This window comes from Gobius niger, assembly GCF_951799975.1.
Source record: "Gobius niger genome assembly, chromosome: 1".
Taxonomy (NCBI): Eukaryota; Metazoa; Chordata; class Actinopteri; order Gobiiformes; family Gobiidae; genus Gobius; species Gobius niger.
The window spans coordinates 49,794,553-49,818,292 of NC_136852.1; the positions used below are offsets into that span (position 1 = coordinate 49,794,553).

At 41.0% G+C, this 23,740-nt stretch overlaps 1 protein-coding gene across 1 annotated transcript in view; it reads right to left on the minus strand.

Annotated features, from left to right (window-relative positions):
- The window catches only part of npffr1l2 (neuropeptide FF receptor 1 like 2), a gene marked incomplete at its 3' end in the record, with an annotated part of 48,898 nt that extends 25,446 nt beyond the window's left edge, over positions 1 to 23,452 (minus strand). The window contains exon 1 of the mRNA XM_079568207.1: positions 23,321 to 23,452. The remainder of the gene's footprint in view (positions 1 to 23,320) is intronic.
- Positions 23,453 to 23,740: the final 288 nt, after the last annotated feature.

Sequence of the window (23,740 nt, forward strand, 5' to 3'; positions counted from 1 at the left end):
TGAGTCCAAGTGTTCTCATTTATGTGATAACAAAATAGCTGGCAGCATAATGATCAAGCACATGTAAATCACTCTAGAGAGTCTGGACAGTATTTTCTGTGCATCGATGAATACCCCTCGCACCAATGCACCATGCGACATGTTGTTTGTCACAGCAGCACAGAGCAGTACCATTGTTATCTTCTCCTATACACACAATCTGTTGAACGAGTGACTGCACTTGAAATATACAGTATGTGTCCTTCAATACATTGTAAAAGTATTCATGGGAACAAAAACAAAACCTTGGTATTACATTAAAAAGCCTATATATCAGCTGTGAACTAGGTGTTACGTGATGCTTATAAAGTAATCCCTGAATTGGGATGTTGTTTTGGTGCATCTCTAGTTGGTTGTAAACAAAAATTGGTACAAGGACATTAAGATAAAACTATTGTTTAAAGCAGGGGTGGGCAATAAGGGGCCACATGAGAAAACTGAATTGGGACGGAGGGCCGCACCAACAATGCCTCAAACTTATTCTTATTGTACAATACACTAAATTGTGTATTTTGCATATCTGATACCTACTGCTATTTAGATGGGCTATTATTTTCTGTAAATATTTTGCCATTACAAGCCAAGGATGTGCATGTGTGTGCATCGTTATTTCAACTTAACGATGACACATATGACACATTAGACTACATTTTCACAAATATGTAATTAACACAATTGCATTCAAGATTCAAATTAAAATTTTCCCTAAATCTGGCAAAAAATACCTTTTTATTTATCCAAATAAACTGCAAACTCTCAAACATTTAGTGAACCACAACTATATCATCATGAACCTGGGACAAAATGTGACAGACTGAGGACCAATGATAAGAAAGAACATAACAAATGTGGAGCACTGACATTTAAAAAGGTCTTGATACAATGAATGGAGATCAGCGCTGATAACGCAAAGAAGCTAGCAGGCTAAAGCTAACTAGCAGCTAGCAGATTAATTCAGGATTAGTTTGTTTACGTCACACCACTTTTATGTTGTGCTTTGCGTTAACGAGAGAGCGATTCACTCACGGTAGAGATTCAAAATGACAGTGGCTGATGATAAACTTGGCCTCTACACTGTGGCACACAGCAGCCATTACCAAAGCTAACCACAGAGACGACATCCACACGGCTTACAAACGCGGAACAAAGGCACAAACTGATACATCAGATCAAGTCTGCAGAATGAAATCACATGTGGATCTGTACCGTGACCCTGCCATGAACGGCAAGATTTGACTCTGGAGGTAAAAACACCGCTAGCATCCGATAGATATCCGATTGATGAACATTGGCCACAATTCTCTCATTGCACACTGGAGACAAAGTTTGTTTGCTCAGGACAGATTCCTACTGTTGTAACCAAAGTTTTGACGTTTTAATCATACTTTCTCCACAAGCTGATATTTTACGGGTGTAAAACTGTGATATTTTCTTTAACACAGGTATTATTGCACCAAATCAAGAAGAATTATAAAAACTTGACAACCTGTCATATGCACTTTAAAGTTACTGCTCCAGTGCCAGTTTGTGTAACGTTGTGTGACTGTCAGTCGCTAGATGTTAGCATGCTAAGTTAGCCTAGCGGCGAGGCCCTAGTCTTACCTTAGAGCAGACATATGCTTGTTTATTATGGAGACATTTATCTGGGTGTCGGGCGTCCACATTGTTTGATCCATTGTAGGCAGTGTTCAGGTTGTGTTTTCGGCTTTGTGAAGGAAAATAACTGGACTCCCCCAGATACACTCTAGTGGTACCTAGTGTCTGATTTACATCCTCCATAGGCAGATGCTTCACCATTTTGCTTCTTCTTCTTTTGTCTGGTGAGTTTTTGGTGGTTAGCAGTAAAAAAAAAAGTGCATTAGCTCAGTGCTCATTGCTGGTATGTCCCATTGTTTTGCATTGGAGGCCGACGGACCTGGCTTCATAGTAACGGTTGCTAGGATGTCTAATTGGACGATTACCGTTTTGGGGAGTGGTTTTGCAAAAGGTCATTTGACGGTATGTTTTTGCAGTGCTTCCAGGAAACAAATGCATGCGTGTTCCTCCTTCTAAAACATAATATCTTCATACGGTCCTGTATCTCCCCTTCCTTCTGGAAGGGCTCGTTCCTCGCTGGTCTCACGAACAAACTCCTCCACAAACAACTTAGCAAGGCTATTGGCCATCTGAATATGATGATGTCATCGGACCCAACGGGGGCAGGAGCCAGTTTTTCCTATTAACACCGTTACACTTTCACAAGTCGTAGCTAAAAAGAAAATATATACATTAAAAAAATGATCATTTATATCAGTGACAGGGTCCATGATCTGTGCAAGACCCAAAATTTCCTCAAAAACAAAATAATTTTTCCTCAATATAATAGTATAGGCCTTTAGAATGCTGTGATGTCACCTGCAACCCAGCAATACTGCTGTAATACTTTGTTCCTATCCTGGTCTGCTTGGCCCTGAGCGCCATGTTGTGCATAGGACTATTGTTGGAAATGTCTTTTATTTAATCTTATTCATTGAGTGGATGCGGATATGAATGAGTGTGAATGCGGTTGTGTGTGAGTTAAAAAGATTTTAAAATAGATTTACAAATTGAACTCTGTCACGGGGTACAAGTTGGGTTTTTAAACTTTGCATTGTATTTTTTTTTTTTTTTTATTATGCACGTTTGAGCAATTTTAGCTTGTATCCACTTGTTACCCCTGACCGTGTCACTTATAACGAACCGATTGCTTGATTGAGCCCGAATGCAATCAAGCACACCTGCACTTTGGCGCATAAATGGCACACAGAGGCGCACCAGGAAAGAGGCGCACCAGGAAAGACCAGGAAAGAGGCGCACCAGGAAAGACCAGGAAAGAGGCGCACCAGGAAAGAGGCGCACCAGGAAAGACCAGGAAAGAGGCGCACCAGGAAAGACCAGGAAAGAGGCGCACCAGGAAAGACCAGGAAAGAGGCGCACCAGGAAAGAGGCGCACCAGGAAAGACCAGGAAAGAGGCGCACCAGGAAAGAGGCGCGGAACGCGGCGAACAAGGACAGCTGAGGCGCCCCGACACACTGTCAGACCTAAAGACGCAGCGGCAGGGGGACCCCTGCTATGCGCGTAAGTCTCCGTCAATAGAGTGGCAACTTCTGTCCTAACCCTCCTTGTCGTTGCTGTCGGAGTTTGTTTTATGTCCAGGTCGCCCCGACTGGAACGGGAACAGAATGCTGGATCCGGATTGCACCTTATTCCTGGACTTTGGCAGTTTTTAGCTTTTATCTTCCTCCAATATGTTTTTCTTTAATTCATATTTATATTGTTTGTAGAGCTGTTTTAATTAGAGAAATAAATTGGTTAATTTTCAGGTCTTGTTTAATGGATTCACCACCATAACTTCAAAAATATTCAATAGCTTAATACTCAGCCATTGCTAATATTCTCCTTACAATAAACCTCAAACCTGTGATAAACTCAAAAATACATTTTCTATAAAACTAAATTCATTTAACTTAATATAATTACTTTTGCTTTGTCTGTCCGTGTCCACTTTCATAATCCTATCAAGTGTGACCTTGGGTCCAGAATCCAAGGTGGCGTTGTTGGTAATTATTAAAGTCGCTACATTTTGATTTAAGTAAAGCCTCTGCTGCGACACATGGCACCTTTACTTTCCATCACAGTGACCTCTTCAACACTCCAGGATCAATTGCTTTGTAGGTTTTCTGGGGGAGAGGGTCTGTCAGCGGAGAAAACCTGATCCTGTAGCGTCAAAAGCCGGACCAGGATTACAAAAACACTCTCCATTTCTACAAATGAAAGCTTGGATAGTGATGAATTTTTATTTGGCAGCTCCTTCTCTAACGTTACTCTAGAAGATTTTCAATTACACTTTATTTTACACTACCTTTGATACCAACCAATTGTAGCACAATCTAAATGTGTAATTCAGCGCAGTTCAGGTTAAATTTAGACCCTTTAAGTCCTGATTTGATCTTGATCTAAGTCAGCTGAGAAAGTCAAATGTTTTATCCGATGCCACTTGGTGAAAGGTTTGAGAGCCGCTGCAATAAAGACAGCCCGTCAAATGTTTGCCTGTTAAATTAGTGGATACCTCCCCATCTGCTCAAGGTCTCCAGAGCGCTTGGGGGAGTATATTGCGTCCTCAGTCGGTTTCCTCATAAAGGAAACAGACTCACCTGCACAAACATGTTGCCGACCCCCCGGCTGAGCAAAGAACACCACCACCACCACACTGTCTGACCCACTGCACCACATTTAAAATTAGCACGGATGATAATGTCAGAAAATCCCCACGCAGCTGGAGAGTAATTGCTCGCAGCTCAATGAGGAAACATCTATCAGCACAAAGCTTTTCCCGGATCTAAAAAGCAAGACTGACCTTTTAGAGACTCCCTCGACACTTGGTACCTGGCTAAAAGGAATTTGCAGGCTGCGTAATGGAATATAGTTTATCTACACATCTACCTGGAGGCTTACAAAGGTCAAGAGCAAACACTTTGAACACGTGACACATGAGTAATTGTTATAGGGCCGCCACAATAGAAACGAGAGAAGAAAAAGAATGAAATGCTCTCGCATTAACCTCTTTCACCTCCGCCTTAACGGAGCGCATTGTCTCCAGTTCAGTGCGTTGTTCTCTAATTCTTGCTCTTAGTCAGAATATGTTGGAAAAGACGCAAGTAGTTTTCAAGTACAAATTGACATGACTACATTTGCCAACCCAGTATTCCCCTGAAGTGGAATCATAGAATGAATTCCTTTCCAGTCCATTATGTCAACCCCAAATGACAAAAAGCAGAGACCAAAAGAAATGGATAATAGTAGTGGGATACAGTCAATCTAAATCTCTTGTGACGTGCATGTGATTCTGAAGTGGTCTCTAAGTTGAACATTGTCATTTTCAAATCGCTCGGAGTGTAATGAAGGCCACAATTGTAAACCAGTACTTTACCTCGGCTGCTGCTCGTCTTCTTGGTGCCCTATAGTTTATTTATACAGCACATTCAAAAACAGAGTACCCCAAAGTACTTTCCATATTCAATGCAAAAATACAGGCAACACACAAAAACATACTCGATGGAATAATAAAACAGAACTACTGCAACAATGTATAAAATATAAGGGTATCGCTTTAGAAAAAGATGTGCTCACTAAGTATTAATAAGTATAATAATTTTAGGGTTGCACTTGTAATTGACCTCTTCTTTGTCAATGTTTCCCAATGTGTTTTTTTTTTCCGTATTTTTGTGCGAGCAGAAACAAATATGCCACTTTCGCTGCAAAGACTGGATAGGCCTCGATGCCCTGAGTCACTTTAGTAGTGTTTTGGGCGATGGGGTGACTACTTTCTTGTCAATGTTGCGCCATGCCTGTAATTTTCACCTTTTTTCAAGCGAGCAGTTCCAAGTTTACCGGACAGATCAGGGTGCCTGGAGTCCCCCCTATTACTGTCTGATGCATGGGGAGCGCTCTGTTTCTTGAGCGCTATGCGCTGTTTTAGGGCTCTGTGCACTTGCCTGTACAATAGGCCCGAGCCCGGCCAAGCCGCTCCTAATAATAATGTGGCATGGGCAATTTGACATTTTTCGTTGCAATAGGGGTGGCAGGAACTGGCTCCCAAACAACGGGAGGAACGACCGCCAGAGGAGGAAAAGCTCAAAGCTCAGGAACTCAAGCACCTGTAAGACGCACAGTAAGAAGTGCGCTTTTCCCGCACTTCTTACGGTCCATGAATGCATCTTTCTTGCCTGGCCTGCCAAACTACATGCTTTTTCATAGATATTTCAAAGACATATAGGGCCCGATCTTGTGCATCAAAACGGAGACGATAGCGTGACATTTTGCGCTCAGTAGGAGCGCACTTTGTGATCTTGCCACTCCAGACTTGGCGCATTTAAGTGGGTTGAGACACACACATTTTCCTCCAACCAGATCGACTCCGCGTCCAGGAGAGTGGTTGTGTGGGAGTGGGGGGTGAACATGTGCTTTTGTTTTGCTTCGCGTTCACCCCAAGCGTGGGCCGATCCGCGCCACAGCGGACGCTGTAGCTCTTTTTCTCTCGAGACGTGAACATCGTTTAGCTCACGATGGGGTAAATAAAGTTTTTAGTTTGACCTGTGAGAGCCTAAGGCTTAAGAAAGAACGCAAGACAGCGCAAAGTAAACGAGGAAGTGAATGTCAGCCGTGTTTCCATCAGTGCAGTCACCTCCTCTTGTGACGCCCCCTCACAGGTGGCGGAGGCGAATGGCACATATAGCGCCGCCACTCGGAAAATAATTCGCCGTGCGCCGCCACAAGATCTGGCCCATAGTCTGGGAGCAAGTATGATCTCAACGATTTCCCGGTGGACGTGATTGACAGACGGCATCAACCAATCAGAGCAACGCCGTAGATACATCGCAGCAACAAGCCTTTCCAAAAATGTCCTTATTTACGAGGAACCCTTCGAACGCTGTTTCTTGCTCCGGTTTCAGGGATTACATTTTTTTTTCAAATGATTTAAAACAGACAAAAGAGTAGAAGAAAACATCGTATCACTCGAGTGTGGTGACGACTTCCGCCTCTTGGGGGAATTAAGTCCCGCCTCTCGGTGCGTGATTGGACCGATGTGGGTAAAATCGTGAAATGATCGGCTGCGAGGAGCTGTCCAGACGGTTCTTCTTTTGAACAGAAAGAAGGAGTGTCTGGCTGGCCAGGCAAGCATCTTTCACGCTGCCTCTCACAACAACAACAACGCGTGGTTACAGTACCATGGATAAGTTAAGGCTTTTTTACAACTTTAGACGTAAAACAAGCGGCCATGGGCGCAGTGCAGGTGAAGACAGGCCTGTTGTTGTGGAATATGCAAAAGAAGTTTTTCCAAATTGAGCTAATGACTGACACGACGAGAGAGAGTCATTGAATAAAGAGGTGAAGAGCAGCAAGTTCTACGACTGATCCCAAGAAGATCGAGTGCACAGTGAGTGTAGAGTTTTTATGCTTATTCTCCCGAGTAAAGTCTGGCTGAATGTGCAGTGTTGCACTGACTCATTTGACATGAAGCATGTGCGTTTGTTGCTATGTGTTTGTCTTGATAGATCCAGTCTGCGTTTGCCCATGTTACGCAGTGACAGGAGACTATAATAGGCCATTGGCTAGCTTTTCTAGCGTGAAGTTTCGTTCCAAGAAATCAGAAATACAATGCTTTGCATATTCTGAAACTATATAAAACCAAAGGGGTCAAATAAAGTTTCCACATGCAGAAACCCTGTTTTTGAGAAATTCGAGCATGAAATGGGAACTATTTTCTTCTGGCGCGTATGATTTTAGGGTCACCTGACTTACTTCTGACCAATCGGCGCATCGCGTTGACACCACAACCCGGAAGTAAACACGCAGCCCAGAGGAGCGCCTTCACTGACAGCGCAGCTGTTAGCTACTATTGTTCAAGTATAAGCCATTTCATTTGTCTAAGTTTTTGTTAAGCGCTTGGCTTACACTCTTTGTTTAATGGTTTTCTGATGTCTGCCTGCATTTGTGTCTTATAAGCCCATGCGGGCTGGGCACCTCTAGGTGCAAGACACCAAATAAGAAATAAACTAAACTAAACTAAACTAAAACTACTATCGTAAAGAAAATCCTGCTTTTTGAAGGCAAACTTTAGATCCTCCGCAGTGAGAACTCGAGCAGCGTGGGCAACACTCACAAAGCAACGAGTGGATATCGACCATAGACCTGTTATAATCCCTGGACAGCGAGTAAAATGAACTGGAAACTTCCTGCAAACTCTTCAAAGACATCGTCAGACCTATGCCAGGCAAAGACTCCTAAAACGGCAGCCAGGTGATTGTCCTACTCGTGAGTACCGTCATATTTATTGTGTAATATAATGTCAATACAAATAATGCCTGAGGGAGCTACACACGTGTTGTGCCTCACGTTTTAGAAGAAAATTCGTAGTTTGTTCTGATTCTGGATGTAGTCCCCATTTGTCTGATTTGTCTTAGAAATGATAATATCAAATAACTTTACCAGTTACCAGTTTTTTTTTTACAAATAGAGGTAAACGTATAAATTATCCAACTATTTTTATTAATGGCAATAAAATACAAAAATTTAATGAATTCACCTACCTAGGCGTAATCCTGGACCCAACTCTGACTTTCAAAAATCATGTATAAAAACTTCGAAATTCTTTAAAATTTAACTTGTCCAACTTTAGATACATTCGGGGGTCTCTTACCACAGAGGCATCCCATTTGTACCTGAACTCGATGATCTTGTCACACTTTATGTATTGAATATCGAGTTGGTCACAGGGCTGTAAAACGGTTCTGGGGCCTCTTGAATCATTATAATATAAATATGCACTCAAGATCCATGATAAGAAACCCAGGCGCTATCACCATTGTCAAATAATAAGTATGGAATTCTGAGTTTTAAAAACCTAATATACTACTCTAATGTTTGCTTACTTTTTAAAATTATTCATGGAGTCACTGCACCCCCTCTGAGAAAATGTGTAACTTTATGAACTGATAAAATGACTCGAACTACTCGGTCCACTTTGGGACGAATGCAGCATCCCAAAATGTAAAACCGCCTTCGCTAAATCTGCCTTCTCTGCGATCGGGTCAGTGGAACACACTGCCAACCGATATTATTGCAAGTACGACAATCAAAAGATTTGCGCATTTGACTAAAAAATGGCTTCTAGAAAAACAAACTTGCACTCATGACCTGTAACGACGTCATGTGGGAGCGACCGTTCACCTAGAAAAAGGACCGATAGAAAATGTTCTAATGTTCCAATCTAATTTAAATTAAATGTATGTTTTTAATGATGTCAAAACGCATAACTCCATGGTCAAGTACTCATCTACATTTAAAATCAGCTTTTGTACTGAAAGATCAACCTGCCCAGGGACTGCAGGTGGAAATTAGCATTTTTGCTATAACCTGGTACAACGCATCTTTCCTTTTGGTCAATGTTAAATTGTGCACTGTCCCCGTCTAAATAAAAAAAACATGCCATACCATCATCCCAGATACAACACTTTATTTTTTAACTAATAATCTACTCATATGGGCCCCAAAACTGTACATACAATGTAATTTAAAACAAAACTAATTGGAATATGAAGTATTTACCATCAACATGAAATAAACTAGTTGTAAATTAAACTTAACGGTACTTTTTGATTTCAGATCTGACCGGCTGATGTCAAGGATTCAAGCGGATTTTCCTCCGATCACCGTCTAATCTGAGAAATAATAGTGAACATTGAACAAGGACAGTAATTCAGGAGTTACGCTCTACATCAGAAAGAGCCTTTAAAGGACCCTAACTAAAAGAACTTCTCAGCCTCCTTGCCTGGATAGAGAGTGCGTTAGAACAGTGGTTCCCAACCTGGGGAGCGGGGCTTCCTACCGGGGGCTCCTGGGACGGCAGGTGAGGCCCAGAGCTTTGTCTGGTCAGAGAGTCAGGTCATACATTTGCACAAATTAAAACTGTTAAAAATCACAACAGGTGCACAAAACTATCTAATTTCAGAAAATGTGTTTTAAATGCATATCGGTAAATATTTTCAAGTTTTGATTTGTTTAATGTATTTTTTTGGACTGAGGGAGCGCAGCCTGACTACAGCATGCGCAGGAGGGGAATCAAGAAAAAAAGGTTGGGGAACCACTGCATTAGAAGGTCTTATATTGAATGAATTACAAGATCTAACAGGCAAGACTGAAGTCAAGCTTTCATCCAAGTTCGTCAAGTTACACTTGATCTGCTTCTGATGGTTAAAAACCCAAAAATCACAACAAATAAAAGAATGTTTGAAACTTATCTGGAGCAATTTTAACTATTGTACTTGATAAAAATCTAAATAAAAAGTATTTCCTGGATGAAAAGTCAATTTCTAAGCCCTTTCTGAGAGCTAGCCGATGGCCTATAACTGTTTCTATCAATTTTGAGCGTGAACACAGTGATTCTGCAGTATGAATGCTCTTATTCTCAAAAGAGAATGAATAAATGAAATGAAAACGAAAATTATTTACTTTGCGGGACAGCAGTTTATCGTCCCACCCGCCCACTCCCGCACTCTGCCGTCCCGCCCCCCTCCCGCGCCGCAATGAGCTTTAAAATAACGCCCGCGGGATTGCAGGGCTCTAGGCTCTACCATTCAGACACTGAAGTCATTTTTGCTTCACACCCAAATGCGTACCTGTTACACATAATACGTTTCAGAAACGCGTAAGGGACGCGCTAAAGGATCCACGTTAAAACCAATGTAATTCGAAGCCAGGGCCCTTCGGGCCAACTCGGAATTGTCCGATGTCTCACAAAGGTTTCACCACACTATTTTCCCTCAAAAACTGGCTTAAAATGAATGTTTTCCTTACTTTTGCTGTCTTGATAAGACGATTACTCCAGTATAAGTCCCAGATGTGCAGTTGTGGCGCTGTTATCCGCTCATGAGTCCCTCCGTGCTGCGGTAAACTGACCCGGTCCCCGCGCCGTTCCTTTAGCCGGGAAGGGGCGTCCTGTCCGGTGTGCAGACCCAGAGCTCCATCGCGCTGATGCCTCCTGCCACTATCGGCCTGTGTCCCGCTACACTCCATATAAAGTGATGCAAAATGTGTCCGTGATGAGATAAATGTCCTTAATTTCGCCGCTTTCAGAGATTTGAGGATAGAAAAGTAGCTAATGCTAATGTCAACAAGTGCAGGACGATTGACACCCGCTCCAGCCGTTATTATTATAGATCCATGGCTCCAGCCCATGACGTACCTTCATAGTGGTGACCTGTGACCTCAGAGAAGGATGCGCTCCTGTAAACCTGTACTTCTGATTGGCTGTGTCAATCTAAGTTTATTATTTTTATCATTGGGAAAGATTAATATTGGTCTCATTTTTTTATTTTTTTTATTGCAATCTTGCTACTAAAATATAGAATAATTTTATTGTGTACTGTTTTTGCCTTTCAGTTTGTGCATGATCAATGAAAAATAAATACATAAAAATGTACTTTAATTTGAATACACAATTAATTTTGTGTTGTATTGCCTGCAATGTAAGAACTTTCAAAAAAACATTGGTTTTGACTTGGATCCTTTGGCGTACCTATGTCACGAAAAAAAGCTCTTTTTTCGTGACATAGGTACACGTTTCTGAAATGTATTATGCGACTGGGATGTTTTGCTAAGGCACCCAAACTAATAGACTATTTTTAAGCTCCATATGCATGATGTGTCCATGCATTTGTAAAGACTGGGGCGTTCACATTACACGGCAACAAAAAAATGGCGTTGTATCCTCAGCTCAAAAGGCTGGCAGTATTAAGTAATCTTAGAATATCTAAGTAAACTACATCAAATGACACATACAACTAAAATAAATAATAATAATATGATTAATCTCCTTGAAATAAGCGGAACATTATTGATATTTTGATGTCGTTTGCCTCAATATTTTGGGGGTTGCGACCTGGAAAGTTTGGGATGTTTTGGGACCCACTTGCTAATAGTGCCTAACTTTATAATGTGCCACATCCCAAAATGTTAAATGAGTTGAGAATTTGTGGCCAGACTTGTTTGTTCTTTTTCTAGTTCTAAATCCTGACCATGAAGTTCAAATCATTTTCTTTCAATCCATCAATATTATGCACATAGACAGTCTATGTGGCTACTTATACGCAATTCGTATGCTAATAACATGCATCATCCTCTAGTATTACAGAAAAACGCTCTGCATAAGCAAAAGCAAAATTCATTAGCAAAACATAAGCTAAAAACAGCATGTGCATTACAGCAAACGCTATAATTTGTGCCCTCTACTTTAGGAGGTTGCTTTAGTTGGATAAATTATAGATCTTTGTAATAACCGCTTATTACATACAAAGTGTGTGTCTGCGATCGTGATGGAGAGGCTTAACAGTTTAACTGGTCATCTGGGATGGTATTGCCTGAACTAGCCAGTACATGCCCAGCTGGGGGTGAGGCAATTTGCAAAGAAAAAAATATATTATATACCTAAATGCTTTTATAGAACTTAATTTGATCCCTCATTTTTAAAGGATCTGGGAACTATTTTGGAGGATTCGGTGTTCTGTCAAAACGTGCACCCTTGTCGAGACTTGCATCATCATCATTTCACAAAATCCACTTATTTCAGCATTCCTTTGTCATATGTCATATGTTTTAGCTTATCTATTTAACCTTTAAAATGTATATTTTATTTATCTAATTTGTAAAAGTGTCATACGACTGCAACATTTATTGACTCTGAAAATACTGTCATTTGCCACTCAGTGTGCAGAGGTTGCAAAGTTGATCACTACACACCAACTTACTTTGTGTGGCCTTCAGATCCGCTCAAGGACATTAAAGAGATTGGCTGAGCAGCTGAATTCAAACTGTACATCACCAAATGCAGAGGGTTGGGAGCAGTGGTGGAAAGCACCCCATCACTGGCCAAGAGCAGTCGAGATATATCTTATGGATATAATCACACTTCTCCATCTGGCAGGTTGATGGACGAGTCTTGTTTTTGGTGGTTGTCAGGAGAAAGGTACTACTGGTCTCACTGTATTGTACCAAGTGTAAAGTTTGAAGGGGTATAATTGGCATGGGGTTGTTTTTTCAGGAACTGGGTAAAAGGAAATTGTACGTCAGCAAAATTCCGTACGAATTTCCTGGTCCCAAATTGGTAGAAGAGTTTGAAATGCCCCCTTCCTGTTCCAACATGACTGTGCAGCAGAGGTCCACAAAGCAGACATGGACGAATGATGAGAATATCCACTTATAATGTTTCAGCTTGACAAGCTTCTCAAAGCACTGTACAGTTGTCATAATTCAAGGTTCAAGGTTCAACTTTATTACTGTCCCAAAGGAAATTATTATGCAGCAGGTGTCCACACATGATACAATAAAACAAAAAGCACAGTAAGACAACAATTGTGTTTGGGACAAAGATCATACAGTCACAGCCATCATCAGTCCGGCTCTGAAGCTGGTGAGCCAATCAGCATAGGATCGGACAAAGCCTAGGTGCTGTAGCTTTACTGAGCGACATAAGATCATTTATCTGAGCAACAGCCTCGGGAATAAAAGAAGCCCTGCCCGACGGGTTCCAATACAGGGCATTCTTTGCCTGCGTCCGGAGGGGAGTAAGTTAATTCCTTAAAAAGGGAATGGTCCGGACACTCCATTATCTGTTGGGCTTTACATACAACCCTTTGGCTGTAAAGGTCATGCAGCTGAGTCTGCTATGCATCAATGATTTTACCTGCTACTCTGACTACCTTCATCAGAAAATTTTTGTTGGTCACAGAAACGGCACCAAACCAAAATACAAAACAAAATGTTAAATCTGATTCAATAAAACACTGGTAAAAGATAGTCATGAGGACATTACAAACTCTAAATGAATTCATTTTTCTTAAAAAGAAGAGTCTTTGCTGCACGTTTTTGCAAATGGCATCAGTGTTGGACTCAAAGCGTAAGTCCTCTTCAATAATAGTCCGGAGGTACTTGTATTCGGAGACTACTTCAACCAGTTTTCTCTGGATCACAGGACCACTAGGGGGAAATCTATCAACATGTCCATGGTCTTTGACACATTGATGGACAAATGAAACTGTTCACACCAATCAATCAAATCATCAGCGATAGGTCCATGAGCACTCTCGCTGTTAGTTAAAAGACTCACAATGACTGTGTCATCTGCAAATTTCAGAAGATGCCTGTTCCCATAGCCTAAGACATTCCCAGCGCAGAACCAGTCACTGAAATAAGCGTACTTGTCACCGGTTTGAATCCTGGGTGTTTCGGTAACAGAAACACTGATGTTTGTCTTTGTAAAAGTCTCAGAGCTGCTGTGGCTCCTGTTCACAACACATGAAGCTAATCCTCCATGATGACTCTGTTTACGTCTTAGGGCTGGACACTACGGGGAGGGGGTTCTGCTGAGGAGCAGTGGTTGGTTACTCGGCTGGTGACGAAAAGTAGGGATGGGCGGATCGATACCAAAGTATCGATATATCGATACCAAAGTATCGATATATCGATACCAAACGGCTATTTTTTAAGTATCGATATTGGGCAAAAAGTATCGATACTAATATATAAAATAACCAGTTTTAGAAATGTATATTGATTGAAATACATTCACCCATATAAAAATGACCAGTATCGGTATCAGTATCGACAAAAATTACCCCAAAAGTATCGGTATCGTATCAATTCCAAAAAATGTGGTATCGCGTCTCCTAGGAGATGGAGGCGTTCCTAGGAGGACTCCAGCAAACCTATCCCTAAAATGGCTGCCATCAGAGTTTTTACAGATTACTCAAAAATACGTGAATGTGCCAAGGCAACACTTCAGGCATGTTTTTAATGAGGGAATGACATAAAAACATGATGTAAAGTTTGAAAAAGCAGCACAAGCGTCTAACTACGGGATTTAGGCACGTTTTTGACCTCCGAAAAGCGTTTGGTCTGTACGCACCTTAAAGCTCTGTTGGACCCCGAAGTAGAGCGATGACATCATCACTTACCAAACGTATAGCCCTGGCTTCTTAATCCACCACACAAGATAGGGAACACATTTGTTTTGATAATAGTCATCATAATGAAAATGAATGTTGCAGTGGAGATGGTAAAGACAACAAGGAAGTAATAAGATGGTCAAGTTTTTAAAGCATAGAGCACAGCTCTTTGATTGCGTCCTACAGTGGGACCATGGCACAATCTCTCATTTTTCGGGACGGTTCACTTCACTGGGGGATAAATACAGCTCTCAGTCCTGTGAAAGTGTGAAAGATAAATGCAAATAAAGCGAGGCTGCAGCGCGATGAAGTTTTTGAAAAATTTGCATGAGCTCAGGGGGAATATGAAAGCACGTAACACATTCAGCTGCACGAGGCTGCGCTGATTCTGTCTGTAATAAAATCAGACTCGAGTCCAAAAAATTCTATTGTGCCTTTCTATCAGGAGTTTCATATCTGTGGATGATCTTATTGGCAAGTCAAGAAGGACAGGCGAAAGATAAATTGGAGAAAATTAGGTTGTTTGTACATGATTTACTATTTTTGTGCACCCCGGTAGCAATGCATCACGACTGGTGACTGATTTAGAACCAGAAATCTATCGGGCTGCTTTTAGTCAATGAAACATAAATGAAGCACTCAACTGCTGATATAGACTGACCACAAACATTCAAAGTGACACGGAGGTGCAGCAGTTAGCACTCGTGCTTCACAGTTAGAAAGTCCCGTGTTCGATTCCCGGGAGGAGCCTTGCAGGATGGTATTGTGTCTCAGGGCTCTTTGAATCACTGACATCAATCTCAGACGCCTGTGATAATTAGTTTTCAGGTAAGCCCAGTTAAGGGAGATACTACTGAAAAAGGACATTCCACATTATTAAGCAGACCACCATTTTCAAGCAATATTGGAAAGAAAAAGGGTCTCTCTGCTGATGAAAAGCGGGAAATAGTTGAATGCCTTGAACTAGGTATGAAAACCTTCAATATTTCATGAAAGATTAAGCGTAATCATAGTACTGTTAAGAGATTTGTGGCTGTTTCAGAGCACACACGGGGTTGTACAGATAAAGGCACAATGAGGACAAACACATCAGATTAACTAAGAAATGCAAACAGGTATTTGAAGCTGCTGGTGCCTCTGGAGTCTCCTGAACATCAAGGTGTAGGACTCTCCAGAGGCTGCAGTTGTGCATAAACCTTCTATCCGGCCTCCCCTAAACTGTTAATTGAATGCTGAACAGGCAGTGGCCCAGAAATACATGAAGACTCATTTTCAAACAGTCTTGTTCACTGATGAGCACCGTGTAACCCTGGATGGTCAGACAGATGGAGTAGTGGATAACTGGTGAATGGCCACCATGTCCCAACAAGGCTGTGATGTTGGTAGGAGACTGTGACTGAAGTGATAAATATGGGAGCCCACTCAAAACTAATGGACAAATAAGATTTGTCTTCTGCAACTTAACCACACTGACAAAACGTGTGCTGGAGCTCAGGTCTGCCCCGCTCGCAGTGCACATGCTGTCAGCCGACTCTGACTGTGGGCCTCTGAGGTTTTCAAATCGTGTTTTTGATTGTTGCAATAAAATCGCAAATGTAAAAGTGTACACAACATTTAATTTTGTTTTCTTTGATGTTATTGTTTGTTTCATTCATTTAAAAAAGCAAATGCAACAGCAGCATTTCACATATGAATGAAAAGGAGCAGAAAGAAGTAGGGCTGTGCAATTAATCGAAATTCGATTACGATTTCGATTACAACAGTAAACGATTACAAAATTAGCATAATCGCAAAAAATATTATTATATATATATATTTTTTTTTGCAAAGCAGACTTGCGTTATTTCAGGCCGCTGGGATTATTTTCCCTTCGCTTTTCACGTGCCATGGCTCATGCTTTTGTCAACAAACTGTGTGATGATTTCATCAGGCCGCGCTGCTCAGTTTACTTGCGCAGGTGTGAGGGCTGGCCAGCAGGGGGCAGGTGTGAAACAGGGACCTCTCTTTAATCAAGGCGTACTTGAAATCATTTGTACTTTTATGACTGTCCAGAAAACATAAAGTGTAGTGTAGTGTTTTGATTAATAAATAAATAAAATAAAGATAGACTTTTTTTTAAAGGCAACAAATAATCGTTTGAATAATCGTGATTTCAATTATGACAAAAATAGTCGTGATGATTATTTTTTCAATAATCGAGCAGCCCTAGAAAGAAGTAATAACTAATTTGAGCTCCCTCACGTCAACACAGAAACAACTAGGCAGGTTTTGATCAGTGGTAAAGGTCTGAAAACAACATTTTTTACATCACTCCCCTTTTCAACAATTTATGTATCTGCACTCACTGGGTCATCTGAAACTCCACGGCTAAGTGTTCTGCTGAAGCCTCTCACAAGCTGCTCCTTAGATACAGCTCAAGGCGTGTGTAGAGAGGGATCTTTGCTGCTGAGGATCTTCTAAAGTCCCCAGAGTCTCATTCTCTCTTAGCCTGGCTAACACCAGACTAAAATCACAAGTGATATTTAGTCTGGGGACCACCAATTCATTTTCTCGTAGGAGAGGTGTGGTTTACGATCGTCCATAGTCGTTTATTGGGCGATACGAAAAAATAAAAAAAAGTCTCATGCGTCTGCACGTAGCCATGGCCAATCGTATCATCGTATGAGATGACGTATGACGTACCCGCTGTAAACTTTTGAGCTAAATTATTTGATCTAAAGCTTGATCAAAAAATACCATCGTGTCTGCTGCTGTCACGTTGGATCCGTAAATAAACTTTTTTTTTATCATCCGTAAAAAAACTACAAGCTTCCATATATCGAATAGCGCGTCATCGTCTTGCCGTCCCTCCTCGCTCTGTGATTGGTTCCCAAATCCACCGGAGATTTCGGCCATGGTCCCCAGGCTGTTGTGCAGTTCGAAATAATTCGAGCGCACACAGCAGCCTGGTGTTAGCCAGGTTAATTCTCTCTCCCAAGCTCTCATTTTTATTATGATTACTGCTTGTGCTACACTATCGCTATTTCTAGAGTGGGCTTTAGTCATGCTTCACTAAATGATACTCTCTCCATTCCATCTCTCATGTAAAAGAGTGTGCATTCAACGTTCTTTCACTTGGCTGCCATTATTATTCCATTCTGTATAATAATAATAATAATTTATTCATAGAGCACCTTTCATACCTGTGAGTAGTTCAAACATTACATCGATAAATCACACTTATAGCAATTAAAGAAAGAAAAAAGAAAAAATGTTAAAACCATGACAAGCAAGTGTAGGTAACAAATGTACAGAGCAAACCAAAGAGATGAGTTAAAAGACAAACGATTTTGATTTAGTTTTAAAAATTGCAAGGGAGTTTGCTGCCCTGATTGTGCCCTGTATGTGTATTAGAAATGATCAGACAGCACTAAATTGATTGGAACGACCTGGAGTACCGGTCGGTTATCATGTGGACTGGAGAGAGCAACCACCTGTGCTTGAACACCACACACCGCTGACCATCCAGGGGGGAGGACACTGAGGCGGTTTCAAGTACCTGGGTGTTCACCTGAGCAGCTCCTTCAGTAGCAGACTGAGACACTGTCAGTGCAAGACAGAGCTCTTCCGCAGGTCCTTCATCCCCACTGCTGTCAGACCCTTTTGAAGTTTAGATATTCCTTGTATATACGATGCCTCCAGCTAATATGACTTTATTGCACATTTCCTGTCTATTTGCACCCCCTGGGTGTTCTTTAGAGCTGATGTAACAAGTGCATTTCTCCATTGTGAGATCAATAAAGGCCAATTTTCTGACCACCACCAACCACACACTCACAAACAATAGTATTTCCTCACGGTCGATACTGAGTACTGACCAGGCTCAACCTCGCTTAGCTTCCAAGATCTGACCGGAGCATATACAGCAGGTGGTATTGGTTACATATTATCATCATTATTATCATTCTGACTATTATTCAGGCTGAAGGTGAGAACAGCTGGGAATCACTAAGAAATAAAGTCGTGGCTGTTCCATTGGGGGGGGAAATGAAATTAAATTATAGAACACAGTGGGAGAGTAAGGAGATCAGGTCACCAATTCCATGGCAACCAATTCTACATGCCTTTTTGTGTCCATTTAATTTGTGCGATCACTGTTGCTTTCCTCTGCGATTCGGTAGGCAACAGCTCATGCATCCAGGCCTACAAAATGATAGATCTGTCACAGCGCAATGGAAGCAATGCCCTGTTTGTGCACGTTGTTTTTGCCTATCATAGAACTATTAGACCTATTATATATTCAAAACATGAAATTACAGAGAGGAGAGCGGCGAGCTTCCATTCATTCCCTATGCTGCCTGGCGACTGGAAAGAAGCCCCCAGAAATCCACAGGAGAGCGGCGAGATGCGGGCGGCCGGAGCGGAGACTAGCGTTAAAAAAATGTCAACGCTATGGAAATACAGAGCCATTTCCGGCGGCGGCACCAACCACAGAACAAGCGCTGACAGACACCTGTGCGTAATTGGCTCATGCGCAAAAGCTGCGTCTCAAACCCACCTCCACGTGCTCCTGCACAAAGGGGGCTGGCGAAGGAAGTAGAGCAAGCTGAGCGACGGAGAGCGTTTTTTTGTCGCTCGGTGTGAGCCCGGCGTTAGTGCAGCCTTCAGTAGTTTAAGATCAGTGACTCTTGTGCTTTGCTCAGAGCGCCCTCTGTTGGGAACAGGGAGAACTGAAACTAAACGCATTATCCAGTGCGTGAAAGAAAATCTGTGGCAGTGCATACTATTCAAATCGGCTCAGTTCTAGTGATGGTTCATGGGCTTTGAAAATGTGAAGGACACTTGCGGATTCTATTATGCCACACAATCCTAGAAATGTATGAACAAAATAAAAAAACAAATACACAACACCTTTTGAAAAGAGCAGTTTGGGTCTTGTACGTCATGCCGTGGCCACCTCATCTGCACATTCATGAAAGCAGCCCTCAACAACACAGTCCAATGAAGAATAAGAAAGTGTCATCTTTGTTTTGACTCCATTGTTTGTGTCAGTAAAATGACACAAAGATGCTCATCATAGTTGGTTTTGTTATTTTGTGACCATCTGCTCGAATGTAGCCTCATGAAATATTAACTATGATTTGTCTCTAGTGAGTGTTCAAGCAATGTGAGCTGCTGTAGTTCTTCATCCTGTTGGTACGGAAAAGTGAACCCACGCACACACACACACACACATCAGATACTTCTTGAGATAATACAAAACAGCGAAGTGTATTGATGCGCTGTCCCAACTAAATAAACAAAGAAAAGAGTATGTTTTACTCGGGTAAGAGAACTCATTATAAACAATAATGCTCAAGTAGATGCATTTCAGTAAATGTTACTCACCTCCGCTGGTGAGTGGTAATCAGAAATGAAATCTTAAGTCGTGTCACACAGTCCTTGTGATTTTCTATTGAGTTAAGTAAAAGTTTAAAGTTAGATAAAGTTTGCGTTTCTTTAACCTTATCTTCACCATTATTTCTGTTTTTATGCCGTTTAATTAAGAAATCAGAATATCAATGAGACTAACACAAACAAGTAAATGAGGTATCTAAGTTGCAGTTTTTTAATAGTGTAATAGTGCATTTTACATTTCCATTTTTTATTTACAAAAATGGCAAAAAGATCCGCACAGCTTATACGCTCCCAATTTTTGATTTTTACTTGAACCACTCACGTGTTAGCCCTTCTTCAGACATGAACCAAGAGCAGCCTCAACACGTGCATTAAAGGAACAGGCCACAGTTTTTCCACACTGAGATATGTTCTTACCAGTTTAGACGAGTTGATGTGTACCTGTCTGATCTGTGTGTGTGTGTGCGTGCGTGCGCTCAGTCACGCTAGAAGACCAAAGATGTTGTTAGCATTTAGGCGCTCCTCCTCTCCTCTATGGGGCCAAACGGTGTGGTGGGTGTGTTAGAAGCGACCGAGCTCTTCCACGTTTACCCTACATCAATACGGTTCCGTGAATAGTTACACAATCCAAGTATAGTTACACAAAATTAAACATGTCGATTTTCTAAGTGACGTCCAAGCAGAGAATTCTATAGGAGTGATGGAATTACTGCGCTGAAGTGGAGCTCCTAAGGTGTTATCACTCCACATGTTTAATTTATGTAACTACACTTGGATCATGTAGCTACTCATGTAACCATATTTAAATAGGGAAAACGGGGAAGAGCTTGGTCGCTTCTAACTTCATCCCCATATGGTTCCATTGGAATTTGCTGGGAGAGGCTAAATGCCACATCTTTGGTCTTTTTGCATGACTGAGCGCACGCGTAAAAACCAGATAGGTACGCAACTCTAAGCTCAGGTAAGAACATATGTGGAAAAACGGTGGCCTGTTCCTTTAAGTTATGGGAGCATTGAACACGTCAAACTTCCCAGTAGAGGTGGTGACATCGACTCTTTGTTGTTAGAAAAAGAAGCTTTTTGGATTCATACATTAGACACTGTGTCCTAAGGGTTTGAATGAAGAGTTTGATCTAAAACTGTTTCTGTGATTACACCAAATATACACACGACTCCAGTGCTCTTGTACTAAATCATCAGTGCAGTACTGTTGATTGAATCGTGCCATTCCTCCTCTGCATTACGTATCAATGTGTTTTTATAAAAAATATATCAAAAATAATATGTAACATAAAAATGTATGCTGTATTATGGATACACTTTTGTATATTTCATTTGTCACTGAAACTGTACTATATGACGATATATTTCAAAAATGTCTGATGTTTTGCATTCCTTTCGTACAACAAACTGAAGTGTACTAAGGTATCTTTGATTTTTCTTTTTATGAATTGTATTTTTTGGTCATGTGACCTCATACTAGGGGCACTACAAATACAAGTGTTTCATCTCTTCCTTCACGTCTGATGTAGGGCTGATCTGACACATATAAGCTGTGTGGATCTTTTTGTCTGTTTTGGTCCTACCGTTTTTCGGTTCCTGCACACTTTTCAGATTCCTGCAACGTGCGTGTCTGCTTAACTTTTCAATTTTTCATTTACAGTAACAGTTCTAGGCTAGCTCAAGAAATCACTTGCCTTGTGCCTCCCCTGCTCATGTCGCAGCTGCTTCACCTGCTGTGGGGAAAATGTCTCCTTCTCAAGTACTCATTAAAGCCGTTTCTCTGCTCGGTCTATCATCACTGGAATGAGCCTCACAGTGCAGTAGCTCACAATCACAGCTCGCGTTCCTCCTCCACATCGCATCACCTCTAGCAACTATCTCCTCTCTCCATTAAAAATGAAGTAGCTTGTTTTCCCTGGGGATTGTGTATACCCCCCTATTGTTAAGTTTAGTGTTGTCAATACTAATATTTCTCAACGTTTTATATATTGTGTCATATATATTATATATATTTTATATATATATATATGTTTTCTCTTACGAGATGCTGAAGTGTCCACATGAGACACACATTTCATACACAAGGCAACTCAATGTGCCAGTACAATACCAGAGGTTGCAATAGAATCATCAACATTTGATTTGAGATTGTACTGAACAACTATCCAAATTATATGGTCGTCATAAACCTTCGTGAAGTTGGTGTTAGTAACCAAAATGGTGTTTGTGCTGTTTTGTTGTAAGGATTATAGTTTATGCTGCGAGCCTAGATTTTAAAACAATTTTATTGTTTATTTTTTATGTTGATTTATTACCTATAGAATTTAGAGAAATCCTCCGTTACCATGGAGTTCATAATACATTTTCCATAGATATTAGCTAAACACAAAAAGCTGTAAAAGAGTATTACAGTTTGCCTGTTAAAATCTACATTATCTTATTATTGCGGCAAATCCCATGATGCTTAGCAATATGACATCAGAGTCATGAACTCTATAGTCCCACATTTTGCTCATAAGTGTTCCTAATCAAGGGTCATCAGAGAGTGTGAAGCAACTTTGAGTGTCGGGAAAAGTGCTATATAAGTGTAATGGATTATTATTATTGCTATTATTATTATGACACCAGCAAATACCAGACTACCATGAGAGAGAACAAAGAAATCTGATTAGCCGAGATTCCACTCAACTAAAGAGCAACAAGCATCTATAATTTGTTTCCACTGTAGAAGCAAGTAAATCGGGTTAATTCATTAGGCTATAGCCTTTCACTATATTTCATTAGTCTCGCCGAATATGTTATCACGTATGTCATCACGTGGATCTTCCACATGAGGACATTTTAGACTAGATAGGTACAGGCTACGCTTTGAAGAATTATCCACAATATTTCGTTATTATTAGTTATTTTGAAAACACTCTGCAACTTACTTGTTATTATTATATGAATAGTGAATTTGATGATGGTGTAATTATATAAAAAAAATATTATTATTATTATTATAATAATAATAGTAATCGAATAATAATAAGTAGGCTATTGAAGACTGAAGATCTGAGCCAAGCACAAATGCTGCAAAGACGACGACGATGATGATGATGATAATAATAATTATGATTATTATTATTATTAGGCTAGAACAGTAATAATACACCTGAAGTCGCCTTCCTGACACCCATTGAATAAAGCCACAAACGCAGGGTCAAAACAAAGACATTTCAGGCAATCAGCATAAGTGTAAAATTCCTTCAGGATGAATAAAGTCATATCTCCACAATCACTCTAAGATTATATGCCAAATATTTAGGCCTAAATTCAAAAGTGTAATATTTCACTGTAGTTTGTAACATAGCCCATAAATGCATAAAACAATAGTGCTTACCTGTGTGTTTAGTGTGAAGTGGCTTCAAAGTAGTTTGCTGACAGAATGATGTAAAGGCGCCCAAATGAGGAGACTATATACAGTCGTGTGTAATACGTCGTTATAGATGGGAGGAAACAGCAGCAATATGTGCAAACAAGTGACTCTCAGCGGCTCCTGCCTCTGTGTGAAGCGACGTGATGCGAGATGTTGAACCTACAGAGAGAGAGAGGGAGAGAGAGAGAGAGCAAGAGGAACAAGGACAGAGACAGAGAGGGAGACAGAGAGCAAGAGGGATACGGACAGAGACAGAGAGGGAAGAGGGAGAGAGAGAGAGAGAGAGAGAGGAACACAGACAGAGACAGAGAGGGAGAGAGAGACAGAGAGGGGGACACGGAGATTTTTTTTCATCAGTGTATCGGCCCAAGGAACAACGTTCGT